Genomic DNA, 23,794 nt, shown 5'->3' with positions numbered 1-23,794 from the left:
GTTCGGCGGTAACCTGCCGGTGAACCCTTAACACCTTTCCGCCGCCTGATATCTCGGTGCCACCGGCACATTACAAGTACCGGCAGCCTGGGATATCAGGTGGCGGAAAGTGTAAGTCTCTAGTCCCGTGGAGGACTCCACGGGAATGGGGATATGGCACCACCAGCACTGTTGCTAACTGTGCCGGTGCTTCCGTGACGACCCTGCCTACTGTGGCCGGTGCGCACTGCAGGTCAGACCTGCCGTGTTCAACAGCCCTGGAAGGCAGAGTTGGTGTGTGGTGGTCCAGAAAGGCTGCCAGTATGGTGCGACCGGCACCCTTGTTTCCAGACCGCAACACTTGGAATGAGGCCCAATGTGAAGGCATCATGAAGAACGACACAGACAACCAAAAGGTATTTAACTGAAATGTCAGGATTGTTGAAGGCCTAACTTGCCCTATGCTAAGGTGGGTTTTCCCTACCTGAACGAAACTAAGGAAGGTCTGTGTCAAAGAGTTCAACTTAAAAGTATGTCCTTGTCCAAAACCTATCCTTGCCCTCACAACTATAATAAACCAATTTGTAGGGATGTCAAACTTGAAAGAAACAGTGTTCAACTCAAGGTTCTGTGCTTCTTCCAGCAGGCAGCTTTTTTCAGCTCCTCTTCCCAAAGCATAAGAAAGTTCCACAAAAGAAAAGTCTCAAAGGTTACCTTCTCCAGTGCAAGGCAATATAGTTCATGACCAATCCTTGGGGTTCCCTTCCCCAAGTTTTAAGTTGCACCATCCAAAACAAAAAGCGTCTCAGGACTCTTTTCCCAAGACAACTAGTACAGTTTCTCATCTCTGGATTCCCTTCCCCAAGACGTCACTCCCTTTGAGTGTTGCAGTGGTTTTGTTGAGCTTGTTTTGTGGTGTCTTTAGGCTTCACCATTCAGGGTCCTCTGGTCTAGACGCAGTTGTCAGACCACACGGTACACCCATCACAGGTCGCGCAAACCAGGGTCCCTGGACGACTCGGCCGCCCACACAAGTTCCTTGGCACTGGCTCCTGGGCAATAGTTAATTTTCACTGGACTCTTCTGTACTGACCTCCTGGCTTTAGGATCCTTTGGCTTTTCCTTGGCTGCCTCGTTGCCTTGCCACCATGTATTGCACCCTTCGCCAAATTGTTGCCTTTCCACACTGTATTCACTCATTTAAGTTCATTGGTCACGTTTTCTTTAGCCTTTCATGTAGACAACTGTAAGGTTAAATATAACTTGTGCAACAAAGGTTTACTATGATTTGGGTTTCAGTTCAGAGTACGAAGCGTTCCTATGTTGCTTAATTAAATTCAAATTTTGCTGCACACCAGTGTTGTCTCTAATTAGTTTTGAAGTTCGCTATTCAATGTTCTCAGTTACTTCAATGGCAACTTTCCAACAGTGTGCAACAGTCAAAAATGTGACTTTTCACAAAGAAAAAATAACAAGTTCATACAGTCTTACTAAAATCCATAGAAAACACATTATTAAAACAATAACCATAAAATACTTAAAATCATCAAAACACATATTCTCCAAATAAACCCAAAATTAATTAATTGAACCGACTAAAGTTTGAAACATTAAGATGTCTCACTCGGATTAGTATCTAACCAAATCCATAATGTAATCAAATGTGTTTTTAACCCAAGACCATACCCACTCATAGTGAGATAAGAGATTCAATATCTTTTAGGAATCTCAACACCTCCATTGTCAGGAAAGTCCCTTTCCCCTCCCAGAGGCGATCTCAAAATTCATCCATAAATAACCAATCTGTATTATGGACAAATCATGAGAAGCAATCCATCCTGTGTTTATTTGTGCCTGGACATACCATTAACAGATGTGTCACAGTTTGTTCTTCCTGGAGATCACACAGGTTACAAAAACCTTCCATTTTTGACCCCTTATTTATTGTTCTAAGTAGCTTTCTGGTAACTACGAGGTTCATACGGAATCTCAAAAAATGTAACCGCCGAGATTGATTTGGAAACCCGCTAAGGTACAGAGGCAGATAAGCCAGAGGTTTTTCCGAGGACCTAACTTCTCATATGTATGAATTAAGCCCTAGTTGCAATCCAATCATTCACAGCTAACCATTTCTTTACCTTCAATGGTTTTTCGATCCAGTCATTCTCAGACAAACTGCTATTTGATAACTGATCTAATACCTCATGTCTTAATTCGTTCAAAAATGTATTGTTGTTGGCGCTCATGAAGATTTTTATGTCAACATAAAGAGAATTCTTTTGCTGGATCACAATCGATCTAAACATAGAAATCCTTTTTCATGCAGCGTGAGAGTGCACAGACTGAAGACCCAGTTCATACCTCAACCTGGACATTGATAAAGAAGGCGGCAGGTTAAGCACTTTTTTCCATATTCCACCCTCTATACGTGTCCAGTTGATCTTCAAGTCCATAATTTAAATTTCAGTACAATACATTAAGATTGGTATTACTTTTCCCTCTATAAAATTTGATTAGAGGCAAAAGACAAAATGTACAAATTTTTATGTAAAGAAAATATCATTTGATCAATGAGTTGGTTAGCTTTTCCACTTAAATGTAACTCTAACGCTTGCATAGAAGGATTGGATTAGATCATGAACCCCAGATGTTTTATTTCCCTTACGACTGGCAATTCAGAATCTTCTAATTTCCACTTAAAATTTTCAGAGCTAGCCTTTAGTTTCCGGTTATACGCCATAACAGCTGTTTTGTCAGGGTTGATCACAAGATCATTGTCCCTAGCATATTTTGCAAAGACTGTAATTAGCCGCTGCAAACCTATTGGTGTCTGGTCCAGTCTATCAGTACTACATCTTCCGCGTAGGCAAGATCTGAGATTTTCACCTGACCGATTAACTGGGGAAACTCGTGAATGAGCTGTCAAAATTGGCCAGAGATCTGCTAGAAAAGAATAAAAAGATATGGTGCTACTATACAGCCCTGTCTTAAGCCTTTGGATGTCACCATTTTTTCATTTTTTTATTTGCTTTTATTGAGCATTTTTCAAGTTAAACTTCAATACATAGCAAAAGGATGTTCCAATGCTTCAACATGAGAAACAAAAAGGTACAATCCAAACTCCCTCTCCAGCACAAGGGACTCGTTTGGTCGAACATTTTAGAGTGTCTTTTGGGGTCAAATTGCCACCTATGTAGCAGCTTCAGCCCGTGCAGTTGTACTGGGCTGAGATCGATGTTTTGTGCGCTGAAGTGCACATTAGGGACCATAGGGTGTCCGTCATCATTGGGCGCATGTCTTTCTCCCACCTTTTTCTAAGGCCCTCTGTTTTATTTCCTCTCACCTCCAGGAGAGCCATGTATAGCCTAGAAATGAGGCCTTTGGTGAGGGTCGATTCGCTTGGGATCTTTTCCATGGGTGTGAGGTCTCTTCTCAGCTTTTCCTTCCATTTCGCAGACATCAGAGTCTGTTTAAGTTGCAGGAATTTGAAGGCACCTAGTGGCCCGATTTGCAGGCCGGCTTCCAGGTCTTGAATAGTTATGCACCCATTTGGCCTTATCATCTGGCCTGCTCTTTCCAGTCCCGCCTCATACCACCCCTGGAAACGTAGTGGGTCTCTAATTCGAGGTGTTAGGGAGAATTCTAATCTATGGCTAATTCCCCTCACGTAGTGAGTCCCCCAGCAGCTTTGCTGGACTTCTGGAGTTTGTTTTTCCACTTGGTAAGAGTGAGAGCTTTTCCCCCACTCTTACCTGTATTTTGCTATGTGTTTCTATCTGTTTTTGTGATTGTGGACTCTGAAGTACACCACTTCAGTAGCCCCCTTCTTTGTGTGTCACACAGCACCTTCAGTGCCGTAGCACAGGGTTGTCTTTGAGACTTCCCTCGACTCAATTTCTGAGGCGACTGCTGTCCCCCAGAAAAGGGTAACGTTACCATTAACTTTACTTAGTCAATCTACCACAGATCCAGTACACCCCATCTTCCATGGAGTACTGGAAAGGGTTAATTCGTATCTCCTTTTATCTGTACCTCCTAGAGCATTGTTTCGCTCTTTTAAAATTTAGACTTGGCTAGTGGCAGTGGTATCTACCATAACTTTTCTACCGCGATTATATTAGATAAACGTGGTACTGTTCTTTGCCATTATATTAGCCTCGAACATAAACCCGCTTGACCAAATCTTCTTTCTTTTGGCTCCGGTTGGGTTTATTCGCCATTTCTTTTTGTGAAAGTCCTTCTTGTGTTTTACTTTGCGCAGCAAACTAGGTTCGCCTTCTTTGTTCAGTCTTTTGGCAGGCTTTCTGTTCAGAAGCCCTCCACCAGGCACCTGGGTGTCTAGGTAGGCTGAATGTGAGGGAGGGGGGTAGTCACCCCCTGCACAGGGTATCCTAGGAAACCCAAGTCGCACTTTGTCATGATTGGCCAGGGTAGTTGTCCGGGCTGGACAACCCCCCTGCTGGGTGATTGACAGCCAGGCTGTGTGAATGGGGTTTTTTCGTATAAAAGGCAGGTCTCTTGGGCTAGAAGTCAGAGAGTCGCCAACGGAACTACAAGGAACCGAAGAGAAGCGGAGAGAACGACGGCTGCTGCAACTACCCTGTCCCGGTGAAGCCCTGCTGCATTCCCGAGCTATCTTCCCTTCAACGACTTGGAGAAGATCCAGTCCGGAGTCTTCTTCCCTTGAGCTTGGTGGGGATAACCAGCTCATCTTCTACAGCCAGAGGATCCTCTTCCTTGGTCGAAATCGCTGCACACTGCTGTAGTGGTCCGGATAGCCACCTGAAGAGCCTCTCCTGTTTTTAAGGAGCACACCTTTTATTCCTTGTTGCTGCTGCCGGCTTCATCCCTGTGTGGTGCAGACCCCGTTCAGACGTCCTCTTTCACAACGAAGCTCCAGGAATCGTGGGTCTGCGGGAAACCAACAGGAACAACTGCCAGGGCACCAGCTGCACCACTAGAACAAGGTACTGTGTTTTGTTGAGGAAACTGGGTGAATCCCTTTTTCTTCATTTCCAAGGCTTGCCCTTGTCTTCCCTCCTTCTTATAACTTTTGCTTCGAACATTGACAATATCAAAGTACTGTTGGCTACGTCGAATTTTGAACTGTCTGACCGTGTGATTTTCGGCAACTGGCCCTGGTGTCTTTCGACCCTGGCTCCGGCCCTTTGACTTTTGAACTCCTGTCTCTGAGTGTTTCTTGATTCTGCCTGCCTAACCAAAATATTGCCTGTGATTTTTACCTCCAACTCCCTCTGGGTATCTCAAGTGGTAAGTGTGTTTTTGTTGTATATTTAACGTGTGGTTTTTATTGAAGTTTCATGGAAGTGTTGTGTTTATAACGAATGGTTTAAAAACAAATGTACTTATATTTTTATACCTGAAACCTTGAGTCAGTGTTTGCTTGAGTCACAGTAATTGTGGTCCCTTTGTGTAATCTCTGCTACTGCTCATATACTCTTGAGATAAGCCTGGCTGCTCCGCCACTGCTACCACTCTGACATAGTAGTACAGGCTTGTACCAAAGGTCAAACTTGTATTGCCACCTGTAGTCTTAATTGTGTGTAGTGGTCCCTAAGGGCACTGCACAGGATTCTGCCTAACAGGAGGCGCCCATATACAGCTCTTGGGGGACCGGCAGGTTGTGAGTCCATTCATTTCCCCCTTGTTCCACCACAGCCGCAGGAGGGAGCCCATAGCAAAGTGCTTGATGACGCTGCTTGGGAAGGATTTCTTTGGGTCCCATAACCATTCGCCTAGAGAGACTGGCCTCATTCGATAGTTTTCAATGGCCACCCATTGCTTTTGCTTGTCTCCTCGCAGGTGCGGTACCAGGGCCCTGAACTGGGCAGCTCGGTAGTATATATACATGTCCGGCAAACCCGCCCCTCCCTTCTCCTTTGGTTGGGTCACTGCATCATATGCTATCCTCTGTTTTTTCCCTTTCCACAGACATTTACGGATCATCCCCTTTATCACTCTGAAATGGGAGACTGGGACGTTGATTGGAAGCATTTGGTATTGGTATAATAATTTGGGAAGCACTACCATTTTTATGGCATTCACTCGACCCAACCATGATATTTTTTTTTTTTTAGTTTTTTTTTAAAACATTTTTTATTACTTTATAACAACAAACCAAACATTACAATAATTAGGACTTCCATATCCTTGTCTAACAAGGTAACATTACAAGCTATATTCTTCAGTCCCAATCCCTCCCACCGCCACCCAGAGCCATAAAGTCCAAATCAGCCTGTACGTCCTCAGGCGGGTCAATTATCCTTCCCTCGTCCATGTCATCCTCACTGTGATCGGCCTGGGGGGGCCCACCATGTTGGCCACCAATTGCCTCCATTCGAGTAGGGGTCCTACCTCCTCCTCACCTCCCCTGCTGACCGCTTCAAACCAAACAGCCGTTTCAGCCTCGGGCCATTTCTAGAGGTCAGCCCACCACAACTCCATCCTGGGCCTGTGAGCTGCCTTCCAACACATTGCAATCCTCCTTTTGGCCAGGATGTATGCCAAATCCTTCATCTTGCTAATGTGCTTCAGATGACGTTGCCTGGGGAAACCTCCTAGCATACATGCCCAGGCCAACTCCACCTCTAGCTTAATACCTTTTTCAGCCAGGCGTGTTTTCAGTTCAGCCCAAAATCTACCAACCTCCGGACAAGCCCAAATCATGTGTAACATCCCAGCTTCCTCCTCCCCGCACCTGGGGCATCTCTGGATCGTCTGGCCCCCAAACCTAGCAATCTTACTGGGGGACACTTTCTTATGGTATCTCTGGGCTCTATCCCATAACCCGTCCGTCATAGGCTCTCCCACCTTCTCCTCCAAGACCTGTCTCAATGAGGACAATTCCCTCCCCACCTTGGACCCCAGTAGCTCGTATATGTAGGATATCTCGCGCCCACCCTCAAAAACGTCATATATCATCTCCATAGTGGCATCCGGTTGTTCTGTGAGCACCACCGCCGGCCATTTTTCTCGCACCCGCTTAACTAGTCTGGAGTGGGTTATATGTTGCCCTTCATGCACCCCGGTATCCTCAGTCAGTTCCTGGAATTCTAGCGCTACTCCATCCTGCCATATGTCCCCCAGAGTGGCCAAGCCCACGGGTTCCCAATATCTACGGACCCCTTGTATCAATTGGGGGTCCTCTCTGCATAGCGCTGCCAACGGCACCTGCATGGAAAACGGAGCCAGGTATCTGTTAAGATGGATTTCTGAACTCTGTCCTGGTGGGGCAGAGGTTCAGAAGGCCAGCCTAGTTTCTTGGAACAGGGTAATCTTTGGACAAGCCAGACCAATCAGGGTAGCGGTGGCGGCGATCAAGACTAGATCTCAAGAGGGGTGAGGGTGACTGAAAGCCCGGAATGAGCACACAAAGCAAGGACGCTTACAAATTACTCCAGACAGGTGTTATATTAAAAATATAGACACATTTATTACAAGGCCTTTGTAACATCGACCATAGTAAAGAATCACAGTAAAACTCCAATAAACCAACACATCACAAGCAATACAATATATATACAAGACCAAGGGGTCTAAAGAATTAGAAGCACGAAATATGCAGACCACCTATATGGGGAGCAAAACAGGCAGTGCAAGTAATCGTTAGACTCAGTTCGACATCAGAGGCCACCTAACTAGAAGGAAGTCCGAGCCCTACGAAGAGTGGAGCCTTGTGCTCAAAAGTACCTGCATATGCGGGTGCCAACGGGCAAAGGGGAGTCTCTTCAGGGAAATCAGCCAGTTCCGAGAGGTGAACAAAACGATGATGAACAGTTCCCCGCTACTCAAGCATAGCCTCCACTTGTGGGCAGAAGCAGGGCGCGAGTGCGGAAAAGGGTTGCTGTTTACGAAAGCGGTGGAGAGCCACAGGCTCCTGCGGGAGGGTGACCGGTTAGGGTATTGACTACTCACCGGTCCCCGATGCAGGCAGACCCAGGCTTCTCTGGGTCCGTTTCAGTACTGGCAGATTCAGATGCGATCAGCAGGATGTCTCGACGCCATGTAGATTCCGCGACAGCAGGAGTCAGGGTCGAGGGTGTCCCAAATGCAGCGAACACGCACAGATTGTTACCACAGCGGGGCAACTCGGCAACCGCCTGTATTAGTCCCAAAGCACACATCTCACTTCAGACCTGGGAACGCCAAGTGTACGAATCGTGTGAGAGTGCCGAGGACACAGGATTAGCAGTAAGCCAGACGGCGGTGACAAAGCAAGGTTCCTGTGTAGGCTGGTCAGTCCGCTGGATGGCCCAGGGACGCTTCCGAAGGCTTAAGCACAGGATTTGGTGAAGATGCCAAGAATAGTTGTTCCCACTATTCTAAAGTGTCGAAGCGCCTTTGCAGACCTTCTCATTTGATCAGAGGCCGAGTGGTCTCGCAGGACGACAGCAGTGCAGGGTGCCAAACCTTCAGCGGGTCACCAGCGATTACTCAACTCAGCTTCTTAGTTGCAGGATACTTGGCTCCTTATCCTTTGTTTGTGAGAACTCAGGAGATCGACATGGTAGTGGGGTTTTCAGCCTCCTCTTATCCAGAGTTCCATTCGCGCCAAAATGGAGAGGGCCCAATGGGAGATCCGCTCACAAACACTCACACCATACGTGGACCTATCACGGACCACGGTGGTCCCAGGCATTCAGGACACTCTAGAGTCTCTGGCACCCAGGATGTGTATTGGGAACAGACATCCCAGCCCACATCCTGGAGACACACACAAGGCATGCAGAAGCCAGCGAAAGCGTTGTGTTTCGTGGGAAAGTGCATGACCAAATAAGGACTGCCCTGGGTCGGCTCGACCTGGGGGAAGGTGAAGGGGCAAGACGGTCAGCGGACAGGACAGAGAACCTCGTGGCATGGCCATTTTGGAGGCCAGGCCACCCATTTGGGCCAAACGCGGGAAGCGCGGTTAACATGGCAAAAAGGGGTTCAAAACACAAAGAAACGATAGCTGCCACCAGCCCGTCCGTGACACACTTGCACATTTCATGATAAGTCCAGCGAGAGTTTCTAGGGCCATTGGAATGACTAGAGACCCAAGAGCGCGGTAATGTAAGTTATGCTGCACTCTTGTTTCATGTTGCTCAAAAGCTTCAACATGAGGAAAGGACTAAGGGGAAATGAAGTCTCCCGGTACTGGCTGTCTTAAGTGTATGTCAGTTTCCCCGTAAGAATTGAGCGAAAGCCCAGAGGAGTGCGGCGGAAGGCTGCGCTTCTCTGGCAAAGTCTAGATCAGGGTGTAAAACAGCAAAAAGTTTGGGGGGTTGCCACATAGAAGAAAATTACCTACAATTATGAAATCTTTCCTAACAGTATCCTGCCAACCGCCATGCTCTATGCCACACCTCCCAGCCAAGCACCGGCAGCCGCGCCATCTCCAGCACCCTACGCCTAGGCGGCCACACCACCTCTCTAAGAAAATATGGAGCCGGTTCCTTACACAGCAGCCTAGGTTCCGCTGTTTCTTCCGCAGACAGCCACCTAGCCACGTATTGCAATTGTCCCGCTAGATAATATAACTCAAGGTTCGGCAGGTTTATTCCCCCCCCGTCACGCAAATTCTGCAGTTTCCAAAGAGTCACCCTGTTTCTGGAGTTATGACATATGAAGCACCTGCACAAGCTGTGGAGACTAACGAAGAAACGCCTGGGGATCACATGCGGGATGTTTACGAAAAAGTGTAACAGTCTGGGCAGGACTACCATCTTGATTAGAGCTGCTCTCCCCATCATAGCCAGGGGCAGTCTGGACCAAAAACCAATGATATTCTTGATGCTTTCCACTGCCTTCATTGTGTTGTGTTTATGCTCTTCTCCTGTCGTGTGGTATATGTCAATTCCAAGATATCTGAACGACTTGGTTTGCCAGGGTATTGGCAATACCGGCAATCCCCCTGGCGGGACAAATCTGTATCTCCCTAAGGGAAACATGCTGGATCTCTTGGGATTTACTGCTCTGCCGGAAAGGGCGGCATAACGTTCCATCACCTCTAGGATGTATTGTGTAGTCTCTTCTGGGAAACGCAGGTACAAGCTTATATCGTCAGCGTATAATGAAATGAGATGTGGTCCACCTGTGGTACGTATCCCAATTTCTCCATATTGTTGTCTAAGACAGACAGCCAGCGGCTTTAACGCTAATATGTACAACATGGGTGACCAGGGGCAGCCCTGTCTGGTGCCCCTGCTAAGTTGCCATGTGTCTGAGATTGTGGCACCCGTTTTAACCCTGGCAATTGGGGAACTATATACCATCTTAACCCACCTAAGATACCCTGGTCCCATTCCAAAGGCTTCTAGAGCCACCAACAGCCATGGCCATCTCACTGAGTCGAAATCCTTGACCGCGTCAAGTGAGGCGATCGCCAGCTCACCAGGGTCTCACTCTGTCTGATCGTTGATGTGATGCAGCCTCCTATGGTTATCAGTTATATTCCTACCAGGGACGTAGCCTGTTTGGTCAGGGTATATCAGTTTGTTAATGACACGCTTAAGCCTGTTTGCCAGCAATGCCGTGAGGATTTTGCCGTCTTGGTTAAGCATCGACAGGGGTCGGTAAGACCCACAGTCTGTGCTCAGCTTAACCGGCTTTAAGAGCGGAATAATCACTGCCTCGCGCAAGGATTCCGGCAACCTGCCTTGCTCATACGACTCATTAAACATAGCCAGCAACGGGCGTAGCAGCTCCTGTTTGTAGGTTTTGTAAAATTCGCTCGGGAGCCCGTCTGACCCCGGAGCTTTACAAGTGGCCAGGTGTCGAATCACTAACTCAAGCTCTTCTATCGTGATTGGGGCGTCCGGGTCTGCCTGTTCCAAGTTGTCCAAGGTGGGCAGGTCCATGTCTTCTAGCGTGTCCCGGATTTCTTGGTCCCCAACTCGGCCTAGGTCCTCATAGAGCCGTTTGTAATATCTAAGGAACTCGTCATTCACTCCCTCCTGAGTGTCCGAAATTTGACCTCCCTCCCCTCTGATTTCCCGGATCGCGGCCCTTGGTGCCTCGCTCTTGTATAGCTAGGCTAACAACCTTCCAGGTTTGTCCCCCCCCGGCATGCTGCTTCTCCACGTATTTCTTATAGCTTAATTTACATAGCCTATCCCAATGTTCACAACTAGCTTGTTGCAGCTGTCTCATCTTAACCCCGTCCTCCTTGGAGGTACCTCCCTTACGCATAATATCTTCCATCTCTTCCTCCGTTCCCCTCAGCTCCCGTTCTATATCCCCCTGGAGCCCTCTGGATTTTGACATAGCCACCCCCCGCACCACCACTTTGAATGCCTCCCATACATTGCCCATTAATCTGACACTGCCAGTGTTAATCTCAAAGTACTCTGTGATCTCCTCCTTTAAATCCTCCCGGAATCCTGAGTCCTGCAGAGCCTCAACTCTGAGCCTCCCTGTCAGAATCAGGGCTCTAAGGGGTTGGTGTTGCCACTAAGGACCAAAGGGGAGTGGTCCGAGAGCACTCTAGCCTTCTGTTCCGCACTCTTCATCTCGCTTACCAAATCGGCTGCGGCGAACACGTAGTCCAATCTCGTGTGCAAGTCATGTTGTGCTGCATAGTGCGAGTATTGTCTATCTACTGGGTGCAATTGCCTCCAGACATCCACAAGATCAAAGTCTCTCAGGATAGCCATTACGCCTTTGCAGCCGGGGTGGGCTTGTCTAGCTTATTGTCTGATCTATCCAGCTTAAGATTCAGTACACAATTAACGTCCCCTCCCCATAGGATCCCGCCACATAGTAGGGGGCTAATTATGCCAACATCCCCCTCATGATGATCAGTCTACCTTCTGGGTCTCCCGTGGACTGAAGTAACTGGAATAGCACGTGGGGTGCGTAAGCCGAATATGTGGCCCCTGCTATGCACCCCCTCCACTTCCTCTTTACCACCTCCATTTTCTTCCTGGTGAGGTGGGTCTCCTGCAATAATGCTATGTCCACCCTCATCCTTTTCAAATACATCATAACTTTATTGCGCTTAAGATAACTGTTGAGGCGCCTAACGTTCCAGGTGACCACTCTAATACACCCCGACGCCATGTTTACAATATCCTGCCCTCCCTCTCTGCCCACCCTCCCGCCTGTTTAAATTCCCATACTGTCTCATTACCCACACACCCCCCAACAAACTCCCCCTCCCCCCTTTTCCCAACAACAAACCCCAACACACCTCCCTTTCCCTTCCCCCATACCCCAGCCCCAACAAATGCCCAGCTCCATCCCTGAATCTCAGGCGACCCCGCCTCTGGTTCTGCCCCGGTGTACCGCGGACAGAAGCCCGGCAGGGTGTCACCGGACTACCGGTAACCTAACTAAGCTACTCTAAATGGGGGTACGAGGACTAGTTCTTCGAGGCTCCCTAGCTAGCTTAAGGTCTCAGTGCTCACGGATCACGTCTCATTTCAGCCTTATCATGCCGGCCCATATGCTACATCAATTACTATAATCAAGTCCCATGGTCTTGTTCCGCAACACCCTCTGGCGCCCCCTCCATAGATTACTTATCTCTTCCATCTCCTTCTCCCATCTGGATGCCCGACTCCTGGGGGCAGCTTTGCGTGTCAAGCCACCTCATAGCTTGTTCCAGGGTTTCGAAAAACAAGGTCCTGTCTTTGTGAAACACCTTAAGCTTAGCTGGGTAAAGCAGCATGTACCTGTAGCCTTCTTCACGCAATCTTCTTTTGACAGTCCCAAAGTTCATGCGGCTACGCTGTACCATCAGGGTATAATCTGGGTATACGGTAATATTTGCTGACCCTCTCTGTATTGTTCCACCCTTTCGGAAGTGTTCAAGGATTCTTTCACGGTCCCGATAGTTGAGGATCTTAGCGATCACCGGCCTAGGGGGGTTGCCCGGCGGCGGCTTCCTCATAAGAGTCCTGTGCGCCCTTTCCACCGCGAACCCCTGGGACAAAACTCCTGCAGTTATCTCCTGCAACAGCATTGATTCAACGAACTCTGTAGGGTTGGATTCCTCAGCTCCCTCCGGCAGACCAACAATACGGATGTTATTCCTTCGGGCGTGTCCCTCCGCCTCCTCCGCCCTGCACTCCAGATTGCCCACGCGTTGCACTAGGGTATGAAGGTCTGCTTTATATGTTGCGCAGTCCGCTGTGTTTGGGCCCGCCTCCTTTTCCAGATTTTCTGTGCGTTCTGCCAGAGACCTGACCTCTTGTCGGAGAAGGTTCACTTCCTCCTTCACTGCCCCTACTTTCAGCTCCAGTGCTGCTTTCAATTTAGTCATAGCCAGACCCAGTTTGGTCTCCCAGGCTACTTTCAGATCCGCTATAGCCGTCAGGACCTCCTGGTTGGTGCCCATGGCGGCTGCGCTCCCGGCTGGGATTTTCTCCTTGTTCTTGGTTCCCTCAGGGCCCGTCAGTGTCCTGACATACTCTTCCAGCGTGGGCTCCTTACCCTTCGTCCTTCGTGGTTTGCTGGACATGGCGTCGTGCCTAGGAATTGTGACCAAACCTCTCCTCTCACCCGTCCCCACGCAATGAAACTGCTGTTGGCGCTGGGGCCCAGGCGGGCCATGTAAGGGGTGTCTGGGAGCCAATGATTAGCCACTGGAATGTATTGTGACCTCCCACGTAGCAATGTTACTTCATTTCACTCCTATTAGCATGCGCTTGCACCGTGCACCAGCCGGACCAGGCTCCGTTTGTCACAGTGGCTACTGGCTCAAGCTAGTCCACCAGCTCATCCCTTGCGATTCTCATGCATTCCCCCCATTACACATGCTCCCCTTATTCAAAGACGTTGGGTGTCTGCAGCTGTTTGGGGCACTTGGTCTCGAGAGTCAGTCCATGTCTATGGTCCTCGCAGCATCCATCTTCATTCTGGGCCTACCGCCTACTGGGCCCATCAGCTGGCCAGAGTGCCCTCCCCCCAACCATGGAGTGGGGGAGGGTGCAATTTATTGTAGTGCCACCCGAGTAGCTTGCATGGGGGGGCGCCAGCAGCTCAGTCCCATCAAGCCACCCACCTGACCTGCCAGAGGCCGTCTGCAGAAGCCTGCCGGTCTGCTCTCTCCCTCCTTCTTTTTTGAAAGAGCCGTGTGAGGATGGCAGCAGTGTTTCCGTATGTGATTCAGTGCAGTTAATTCCTTCACCGATGGTATGAGGAGGACGTTGTTATAACGTGGTAATGCTGTTTTGTTCCTTTCAGGGGCGTTCTGCTTATCTTGTCCTGGAATCGGAACCGATGATCGTTGCGACCTGCAGCGCCACCCGGGCGCTTCTCATTTTGCCTCCAGGCCGCCACCGGACCCCCGCGTCCACGGGCTGGGAGGCTTACATGCGGGCGCAGCAATTCCAGCGCTGCAGTCCCCGGCTTCCTGCGCTCGCACAGGACCGGAGCCCGCCGCGTGCCCTCACTCTCCCCAGGACGTGTGGGGCGCCTCCACTATTCGGGCCGCAAGGTCCGCCTTGCCTGCCCAGCCTGGGCACGGTCCTAGCGCCGACTGCCCCTCCGCCTCAGACAGTCTCCAAAGCCCGCTCCAGGCAGTTGGAGCCAACGGGGACAAACATACGCATTGGTGACTCCCCAGAGGCGCACGCTCGCCTCACCTGGCCTGCCCCACACACGGGATGCCTCCTCAGATCTGCGTGTTTCTTCTCCTTTGTATCAGGCGACCACCATTTTGTTTACTCCAGTTTGCGTCTCCGGGGGACTTTGCTTGCCCCTAACTGCCGTTCCTTAGATTATGTGGGTTCCGGTTTATCAGCAATTGTCCCTCATATATTCATAGGCTGATGCCTATGTTTCTGACTTCGAACAGCTAGTGCAACCGCACTTTTCCTCCGGATGAGTGCAGGATCTCCAGGAGCTCTTCCAAGAGCACGTCTACTCACATGGCCTTCAAGCCATGCCCCCCTACCATGATATAGTTAACTTGGCCCATCTCTCCAAATCGTTGCCTATTTCCATTAATAGAGGGGGGAGATTCGCCTCATAGAGCTTATCCGTTGTTCTAGTGATGTTAATTCCTGGATACTTATGTCTCTGGTAGGTGGCTGGTATTCCCCCTAAAACTGCGGTGCTTCGTCCCTCACATTCAGGGGCCCTGTAGAGAAAGAGAGTAACGTAAACTTGAAGTCCGGCCCACTTGCTGAATTCTTGAATCGTTTGAAGGACATTCGGTATGTCTTCCTGAGGGTTTGCCAAGTAAAGGAGGATATCATCAGCAAACATTGCCAGTTTATACTCCGCAGCACCTATGCTTATTCCTTTGATTGCCTTATTTTTCCTAATATTGTTACCCAGTGGCTCCATGGACAGGGGGTACAGGAGTGGTGAGAGGGGGCAGCCCTGCCTGGTCCCTCTGGTAATGACAATCTCACCGTAAATTTTGTTGTTGACCACCACTCTCCCCTTCGGAGACCTGTGTAGGGCCTGGATCCCCCATGTGAATGTTTCGCCAAATCCCATGTTCCTCAGCATGGCCCATAGGAAGTCCCATTCTCCAGCATGGGGTCTGGCATGGATTCATATGCTCATGAATATTCCCCGTCGTCAGGCCAGGAATCGTCGGTAACGAAAAAATCAGTATCAGTTTCGTTTCTGATCTGTATTTCTCAGTGGTAACCAATCACTGATCTCTCTGTCATACTGCCCCCAGCCAATGACAGCCCTCTCCCCAAGCCCCGCCCCGCCCCCAGCAGCCATCCTCAGATTTTTACTGCACGCTCAAGCGTTGGGAGTCCTCGTGTTTAGCTCTCGAGCTTTTACTGCGTTTTCGTGCTTTTTCATTTTTTGGTGAAATGGAGCCTCAAACTCCACCGTCTCTACATCCGATTAACGGGGATCCGTGTCAGATTTTTCTACGCCCCTCAAGGGTGAAGATTTCGTCGAGTTATGCTTCTTGGAGGAGTCCAGAAGTTTCTGCGGCCTACCCGAACATGGCCCAGGAGAAAGGAAGCTCGACGCCCGGAAAGCTGTTCAGAGTTTGCCCTGTATGCCAGCTGCGGAATGTGTTCAAGGAGGACGAGCACTCGAAATGTCTCTACTGCCTTCATGAGGACAAAACGCATGTGGAGAAGGACTGTCCGTTTTGCAGGAACATGTCGGAACGGACCATCAGGGACCGACACCTTCGTCTCTCCAACTGGCTGGAAGGAAAGAGCCCGTCAGGTGAGAAGAAGAAGAAGAAGTCAGAGCGGTCTTCTAAGTCCTGTGAGGGTGCCCTGGCAAAGGGGCCCCAATAGAAGGCAAAGCACCGCGAGGTCCTCGCGGGCACCTCGGCTGCCAGGCAGGGAGCACCCTCTCCAGCGCCATCAACCACGAGCCAACGCTCTGGCTCAGGGAAGAGGATGGCCGAGAACCCGGCAAAGCTTCTGGAGAGGCCCCGGTCAAGCTCGAAGGATCCGGCCGAGGGGGAGCCAGGCGGTGACCCTCCCCCCAAGGTGAAGGCCGCAGGTCCACACAAGGTGGTAAAGGCCTTGATTCACCCAGCCAAGGCCTCTATCGAGGAAGTCGCGGCGACCCTGGCGCAGCCTGTGGAGGCTACACCAGTGGAGGCGGCCTCGGGGCCCAGAGTCTCCCTGCCTCCGTGGATGGAAGCCTCTTTCAGACCCATCGAAAAGACCCCCGTGAAGACCCCGGCGGAAAAAGAGGGGGGGTAGTGTGCCCATTGTGGACACGGACACAGCATCCGAGGAGGAGCTGGTAGAAGTCTTAGAGGGCCTCGACGAGGGCGTCAAAGAGGTCCGTTCCCACGGGAGGGATCCCGACGAAGGCGGCACCTGCGAGGGTCCTAGTCACCCGTCGCTTCCGGAGCCGCAGGATAACTCGGCGGCCATTTTGTTGCCGATACAATCCTTATGTTCGGAGATAAGGACGAGATTGCCCTTACCACCGATGGAGGATCCGGAACCAGGCTCGATGGAGGAGCCAGAGCCAAGCCTGGCAGGAAGCCCCCCGAACAAGAGAAGACGGATCCATCCAGCCCCGCCTTTTCAGCCCTCGCGGCCTACTCAACCTTTGCCCACGTCCCCCGTCCCTGGGGATGACACAGGAACGGACACGGCCACGACGGGTACCGATGACGACGACGGAGGTGACGACGGGACGGAGCTCCCATCACCAGCCTGGGCCTCCCCACCCGACGAGATCGGATCTTTCCATGCAACGATCGCCAGGGCATCTGAGCTTTTTCAGCTCTGCCCCGAAGAGAAGAAGGAAGGTTTCCTTTACCAACGGCGCAAGGCCAGGAGGAAAACAGTCCTCGCCGTGCCTCTGCTGGATGACATCTGGGACGAGGGTCTCACCCTTCTCAAGAACCCGTCTATGCCGCCTGCCAAGAGGGATGGGTACGAGAAGAAGTACCGGGTCCCCGACGCAGCCCCTTTGTGCCTTAGGGCACAACCGACCCCTGACTCGGTTGTCTCAGCGGTGGCCAAGAAGAAAGCGGAGGGGGCATCGGCCTCAACGTCAACTTCCCTGCCGGACGGCGAAGGAAAGAAGCTGGACGCAATGGGACGACGAGTTATCTCGTCGGCGGCAACAGCGATTAAAGCGGCCAACGCCCTTGCGATCGTGGCCCGCTACGACAGGGAGTTATGGTACAAGATCGCCCCCCTGTTGGACTTCCTACCGGATGACAAGAGGGCCGAGGCCCTGGAGATCTGGCAAGAAGGCGAAGTGGCGTCAGACCACGCCATTACGGTGGCCACGGACATTGCCGACCCCGGTTTCTGCCAGCTAGGCAACAGCGTTTGCCTTAGACAACGAGGGTGGCTCAAGGCGACGGATTTCCGCCAGGACGTACAAGCCAAGTTTTTGGACATGCCGTTCGACAGGAACAATCTGTTTGGGAAAACAGTGGATGAGTCCCGACAAGCCATCAAAGTGGACACGGAGACAGTTAAGGCCCTAGGCGTTCTCCCGCAACGAAGGGCGTCCTTTCGGAGCACCGGAGGCAAGCAGGGTGCCACCAAGGGATTCAGCGGTTGCTCCTCTATGTACCGCCAACGGCCCGCTCCTCGTCGCAGGAAGCCTATAGAGGACGAGGCAAGTCTGGTGGACCCCGCCGACGTAGCCAGGGAGGCCAAGGCGGCAAGGCGTCCTCCAAGCAAGATTGAACCGACAGTGGTGTCGGGCTCCCACCGAAGCACCCAGGTGGGAGGCCGGCTGGCGAAGTTCGTCAGCGTGTGGGAGTCCATCTGTCAGAAAGCACCAAAGTATTAACTGAAAAGGATACGGTACTTAAAAGGATACAGGTGGTAGGGTCTTCCGGATCCCTGTTCACGCGTTTTGATAGTTGTGAAGTCAAGTTAAGACCTTCCAAATGATACAACTCTCTGACTGGTAAAACAGGCAGAGCGATGGATCACTGGAAAGGGCGTGGGTAAGGTATAAGAAGTCAGCCTAGAACAAAATAAAGTATCATGAATAACTGCCCCAACCTGGGTATGATGAAATAGGAAATGTCATGAATGCACACACTGACCTTGAGTCTAGGGCAGATGAATCCAGCAGAGTCTCTTGCGGAATCCAAGGTAGAACAAACGACAAGGAAGGGAAGATTAGTAAGGGAGACTTATCCCGAACGGAACGAGGCTCACGCTAGATACCGGGTTGATGCACCACAGGATAGCGTCCAAAGTACTGTTCACTGTCACCTTCCAATTATCCTTGAAAAGTTTCCTTCCCACGTAGTGTAAAGTATAGAAATGAATCAATCCCCCTGTTAATAACACAGGTGCAGGAGTTGGAAATAGCGCTCCTTTTAAGGTATAAACAAAGTACACACGGTTCTGGACAGCCGCGAAGAAAAGAGCGTGTGCGTGTGGATTTACACGCGATTAGGATTCAGGCAGTCCAGGCCAGCAGCGCTTGAAGACAACATATGCGTGTGGATTTACACGCGAGCAGGATTCACGCAGTCCAGGCCAGCCGTACTTGAAGATAGCGTGCGCGTGTGGATTTACACGCGAGCAGGATTCACGCAGTCCAGGCCAGTCGTACTTGAAGATAGCGTGCGCGTGTGGATTTACACGCGAGCAGGATTCACGCAGTCCAGGCCAGCAGCGCTTGAAGATAGCGTGCGCGTGTGGATTTACACGCGAGCAGGATTCACGCAGTCCAGGCCAGCAGCGCTTGAAGATAGCGTGCGCGTGTGGATTTACACGCGAGCAGGATTCACGCAGTCCAGGCCAGCAGCGCTTGAAGATAGCGTGCGCGTGCGGAATTACACGCGAACAGGATTCACGCAGCCCAGGCCGGCCGCGTTTGAAGACGACGTGTGGATTTACACGCAACCAAACAGCTCCAGGAATCAGCGTGTGGCGGAAAACACGCTATAGGAGGACAAAAAGGTAGCTGTAGTAACCTGCAAGGATGCAGACCGGAGGTTCAGCTACACAACGCCAAAAGATTCGATCAGAAGCAGCGAGTGAAGTTTCCACGCTGCTTAAATACGTAATGCCGTAGTTCACGTGACGAAGCAGAATACACGTGAGTTAGCGACGTGAAAAGTGCAAACGTCGTTTTCCCGGCAACGTGTCGAACAACCGCCATTTGGAATAGAACGGTCTAGCTGTTCTACGAGCGTAGGAGGTAGGACCACGTCCAGCATGCATGACACCATCTCAACCGACCGTTGGGTGCTGGAGGCCATGGCCCAGGGGCACGCCCTCGAATTTCTAAAAAAGTGCCCCCGCATTCCATCCGTGGCCAGGAAGGAAAATCACGTTCTTCAACTGCTATTGGAGGTAAGGTCGATGCTCAAAAAAGGTGCCATCGAGCTCGTCCCGAAGAGGCTCTGGAGTATGCTCAAGGTACTTCCTTGTGAAAAAGAAGACAGGAGGATGGCGCCCCATCCTGGACCTGCGACGACTGAACAAGTACATCAAGGCACAGAAGTTCCGGATGGTCACCCTCCAGCACGTGCTGGGACAGCTGGAGGAGGGCAATTTCCTGTCCTCGTTGGATTTGGAGGATGCGTACTTCCACATCCCCATTCTAAAAGGACACCGAAAGTTCCTGAGGTTTGTGGTCCAAGGACGGCACTACCAGTTCAAGGCCCGCCCGTTCGGATTGAAGTCGCCACCCAGGGTGTTCACCAAGTGCCTCGCACCTGTGGCGGCACGGCTGCGCCTGAATGGGATCCACGTCTACCCCTGCCTGGATGACTGGCTCATCCAAGCAAGGACAAGGGATCTCGCCGTAGATCACACAGCGAAGACCGTCCAGCTGCTCACGGACCTGGGATTCTCCATCAACTTTCCCAAATCCCACCTGGTCCCGTCGCAAGTCGCACTATTTCTGGGAGTCAAGCTCGACACAGTGGCGCGTCTGGCCTCGCCGTCGGAGGAAAGGACGAAGGCCATCCTGGGCAAGGTGCAGCGTCTGCTGGCCACAGACGTGGCCAGGGTGAGGTCCATCAAGTCCCTCCTCGGGATGATGTCCTCCTGCATATACCTCGTGTAACACTCACCTGATTTCCACGGAGGCGCTGATCTTGGCAGGAAGGTGTCTGTGACTCGAAAGGTGATGTGCAGAACCCGATGGGCTTCTGGGGTCGAACCTCTTCGCACTGTGTGTCGAACTCGTAGGGTGAGGTTTCTGCAGGTGAAAGAATATGGGGGTTAATGGTCTGGGTTGTTCAATGTCCCTCTTCCTCTCTCTCCCTCTCCGTAGAGCCCCCAGGTCAACGTGCTCACCTTAGATAGGTGAATGCTGGGCTCTCCATCTGCGTCTGGCGCAGGGCGCTGTTGCCAGTTCTTTCACTGGTGAAACATAGGCCTCTTGGACTCAGAAGACCGTTACCGTCGTTAACTGCACGAGCGGTGAGTTTCCAGACACCTTTTTAGTCTTTATAGTCTTTAGGTGCAAGGCACGTTTACATTGAACAGGACTTCGTATAATGCTTTTCTCCCTTTTGTCTTGCAGGACTCTTGAGGAAGATGGAGTGAAGCGCCTGGAAATGCGTGAGTAAATGCAAGCGCTCTAACTGTCTTTTCCCTTGCAGCGTAGTTCGTGCCGAAGAGACGCCGGAGTATTGCAGGCGTTCTATTGCGAAGAGCGCGATGGGCATAAGTAAATACCTGTCTAATGTCTCTTCTTTTGTCTTTCAGAAGTTGGTTTGCAGCGCCGGAGTCCGCGGAATGTCCGTAAGTAGATACAATGCTTTTATCTCCGCAGGCGGCGATGCAGTGTGAAGAAATCCAGAATTCACGGAGTGCCGGTGAGTAGTGACAATGCTTTTATCTTCGCAGGCGGAGGTGCAGCGTGCCGAAAATGACCGCAGCCGATGGATCAGGTGAGTAGCACTGCGAGTTAAGGCTGCCTTGCTAACCTGCTGTTTCTTGTCTCTGCAGGTGCTGCTCTCGACTGGATGCAGGAATGGTGAGTATGCTTCTTGCAGATTCAGGATGCAGGAATGGTGAGTATGACTCTTGCAGATTCAGGATAGTAAGAAGAAAGGCTGGAACAGACTCGGTGAGCGTTCTGCTGCAGATGCAGTATAACGCGAAGCACGTTTCATCTATCGGGTGTGGTTTAAATAGCCTTGGAGTGATGAGGCGTCTTCCTCCACGGCCCCGCCTAGGTAAGAAAAGAGTTCCAGTTCCAGAAGCTTTCCAGTGCTGAATCCAGGGAGTGGAGCTTGCCCCACCCAGGTAAGAAAGTAGTTCCTACTCACAGAGGACTTCTAAGTGGCTGGTAAGTAAGCAGCATGGTCTGCTGCAGATAAGTCCACCCAAGCATCTGCACACATATTATGAGCCCGGCGCTTCCAGTGCCGGGACCGATGATTCTGATGAGCCTGGTGCCACCGGCGCCAGGACAAGGTCCAAAAGGTCCCCGTGGGGACCGGCTGGTGCCTAGGATTAGGGTTAGGGGCCTGCTTCCAAGGACGTTGGGCTGGTCCTGGCTCCTTGGAAGCAGTGATCATGACAGTACCCCACCTCAAGGCCCCTCCTAAGCGTGTCTTCTCCGGGGGTTTTGGCTTGTCGGGGTGATTCAGATGGAATCTCTTGACCAGACGAGGTGCGTGGACATATTCTGAGGGTTCCCAAGACCTTTCCTGGGGGCCGTATCCTTTCCAATCAACCAGATAATATAACTTAGATTTGGAGATCTTGGAGTCTAGAATGTTCTTTACTTCGAATTCGAGTTCTCCGTCTACCAAAACAGGTTCTGGGAGTTCAGTCAATCGGGTTTCTGGTTGTACTGGTTTTAATAAGGAGACATGGAATACTGAATGTATTTTCATATGCGCAGGTAATTCCAATTTGACCGCCGCCGGATTAACTATGGTAGAGATGGGGTAAGGTCCAAGGTATCGCGGGTTGAAGGTGCGGGGTCCTTTTACAGGCAGGTGCTTAGTGGATAACCAGACCTGATCTCCTACTGCGTAGTGAGGGGCCTCTTTACAGTGTCGATCTGCTCCCTTTTTGACTTGAGCTTTAGCTCTTTGCAGATGGGCAGTGGCTTCTTTAAAAGCACGGGTAATCTCAGAGTGCAAATGATCCACAGCAGGTGTTTCGAATTCTTGGGGAGGATCCAGATTAGAGGTTCTAGGATGATGTCCGTATAATAGAAAGAAGGGAGTCTTCCCGGTTCCAGAATGAGTCGAATTGTTGTAAGCGTATTCCGCGATCCAAAGAATATCCTTCCAAGGGTTTTCAGTTTGTTGGAGCATGCAACGCAGATATTGCTCTAGAGTCTGATTTGTCCTCTCGGTTTGTCCGTCAGTTTGGGGATGGTGACTGGTTGAAAGTCTTACATCAATTTGGGCTAGACGACAGCAACTTCGCCAAAAGTGGGAGATGAATTGACTTCCCCTATCGGAGATTAAAACCGAGGAAAAACCGTGTATCAAACGATGTTTTCTAAGAATTCTCGGGCCAATACCAAAGCCGAAGGTAGGCCCTTCAGGGGAATGAAGTGAGCCATCTTGGAGAATAGATCCACGACTACTAAAATGGTATTATACCCTGAGCATGGAGGTAAGTCTGTGATGAAATCCATGGACAGGGTATGCCATGGACAGGGAGGAATATCCAGAGGGTGTAAAAGGCCGGCTGGTTTCTCCTTCTGACTTTTATTCTGGGCACACACACTGCAGGAGATTACAAAGTCTCTAATATCCTTCTTCCATGATGGCCACCAGAAATGTCTCTTGATCTTTTCCATGGTTTTGGTAATGCCAGGGTGACCCTCCATTAGAGAGTCGTGATAACCGGAGATCACTTGTTTTTGTATTTTCTCACAGGGCAAGTACAATCGCCCTTGGAAATATGGTAGGTCTTGATCCACTGAGAATTCTTTTCCCTTTAATTGCCAGTCCTGCAAATCGGCCGGAGTTAGGAGTGACTTGACTGTAGTCTTGATGTCTTCAAAGGATTGAGCGCTGACCAACCCCAAAATCCTTTGTTCTGGGATTATGGGTATTGGTTCTGGATTGGTCAAATGTTCATCTACTCCCATCCGAGAGAGGGCATCTGCTTTTCCGTTTTTACTGCCGGGTCGATAAGTAATTATAAAGTCAAACTCAGCCAGAAACAGAGCCCAGCGAAGCTGTCTGGAAGACTGAGCTTTGGCCGTCTTCAGATATTGTAGATTGCGGTGGTCAGTCATTACGGTGACTGTGTGTCTGGCTCCCAAAAGATAATGCCGCCAGGCTTTAAAGGCCGATCTGATAGCTAAAAGTTCCTTGTCTGTAATTGAATAGTTGATCTCGGAAGCCGAAAATTTGCGGGACCAAAAGGCTACTGGATGTAATTGGTGTGTGACCGGATCTCTTTGTGATAACACTGCCCCCATAGCAAGACTAGAAGCATCCGTTTCC

Source organism: Ambystoma mexicanum, chromosome 9 (assembly GCF_040938575.1).
Source record: "Ambystoma mexicanum isolate Mex_15411 chromosome 9, UKY_AmexF1_1, whole genome shotgun sequence".
Lineage (NCBI taxonomy): Eukaryota > Metazoa > Chordata > Amphibia > Caudata > Ambystomatidae > Ambystoma > Ambystoma mexicanum.
Note: the sequence above shows the minus strand (reverse complement) of the source record.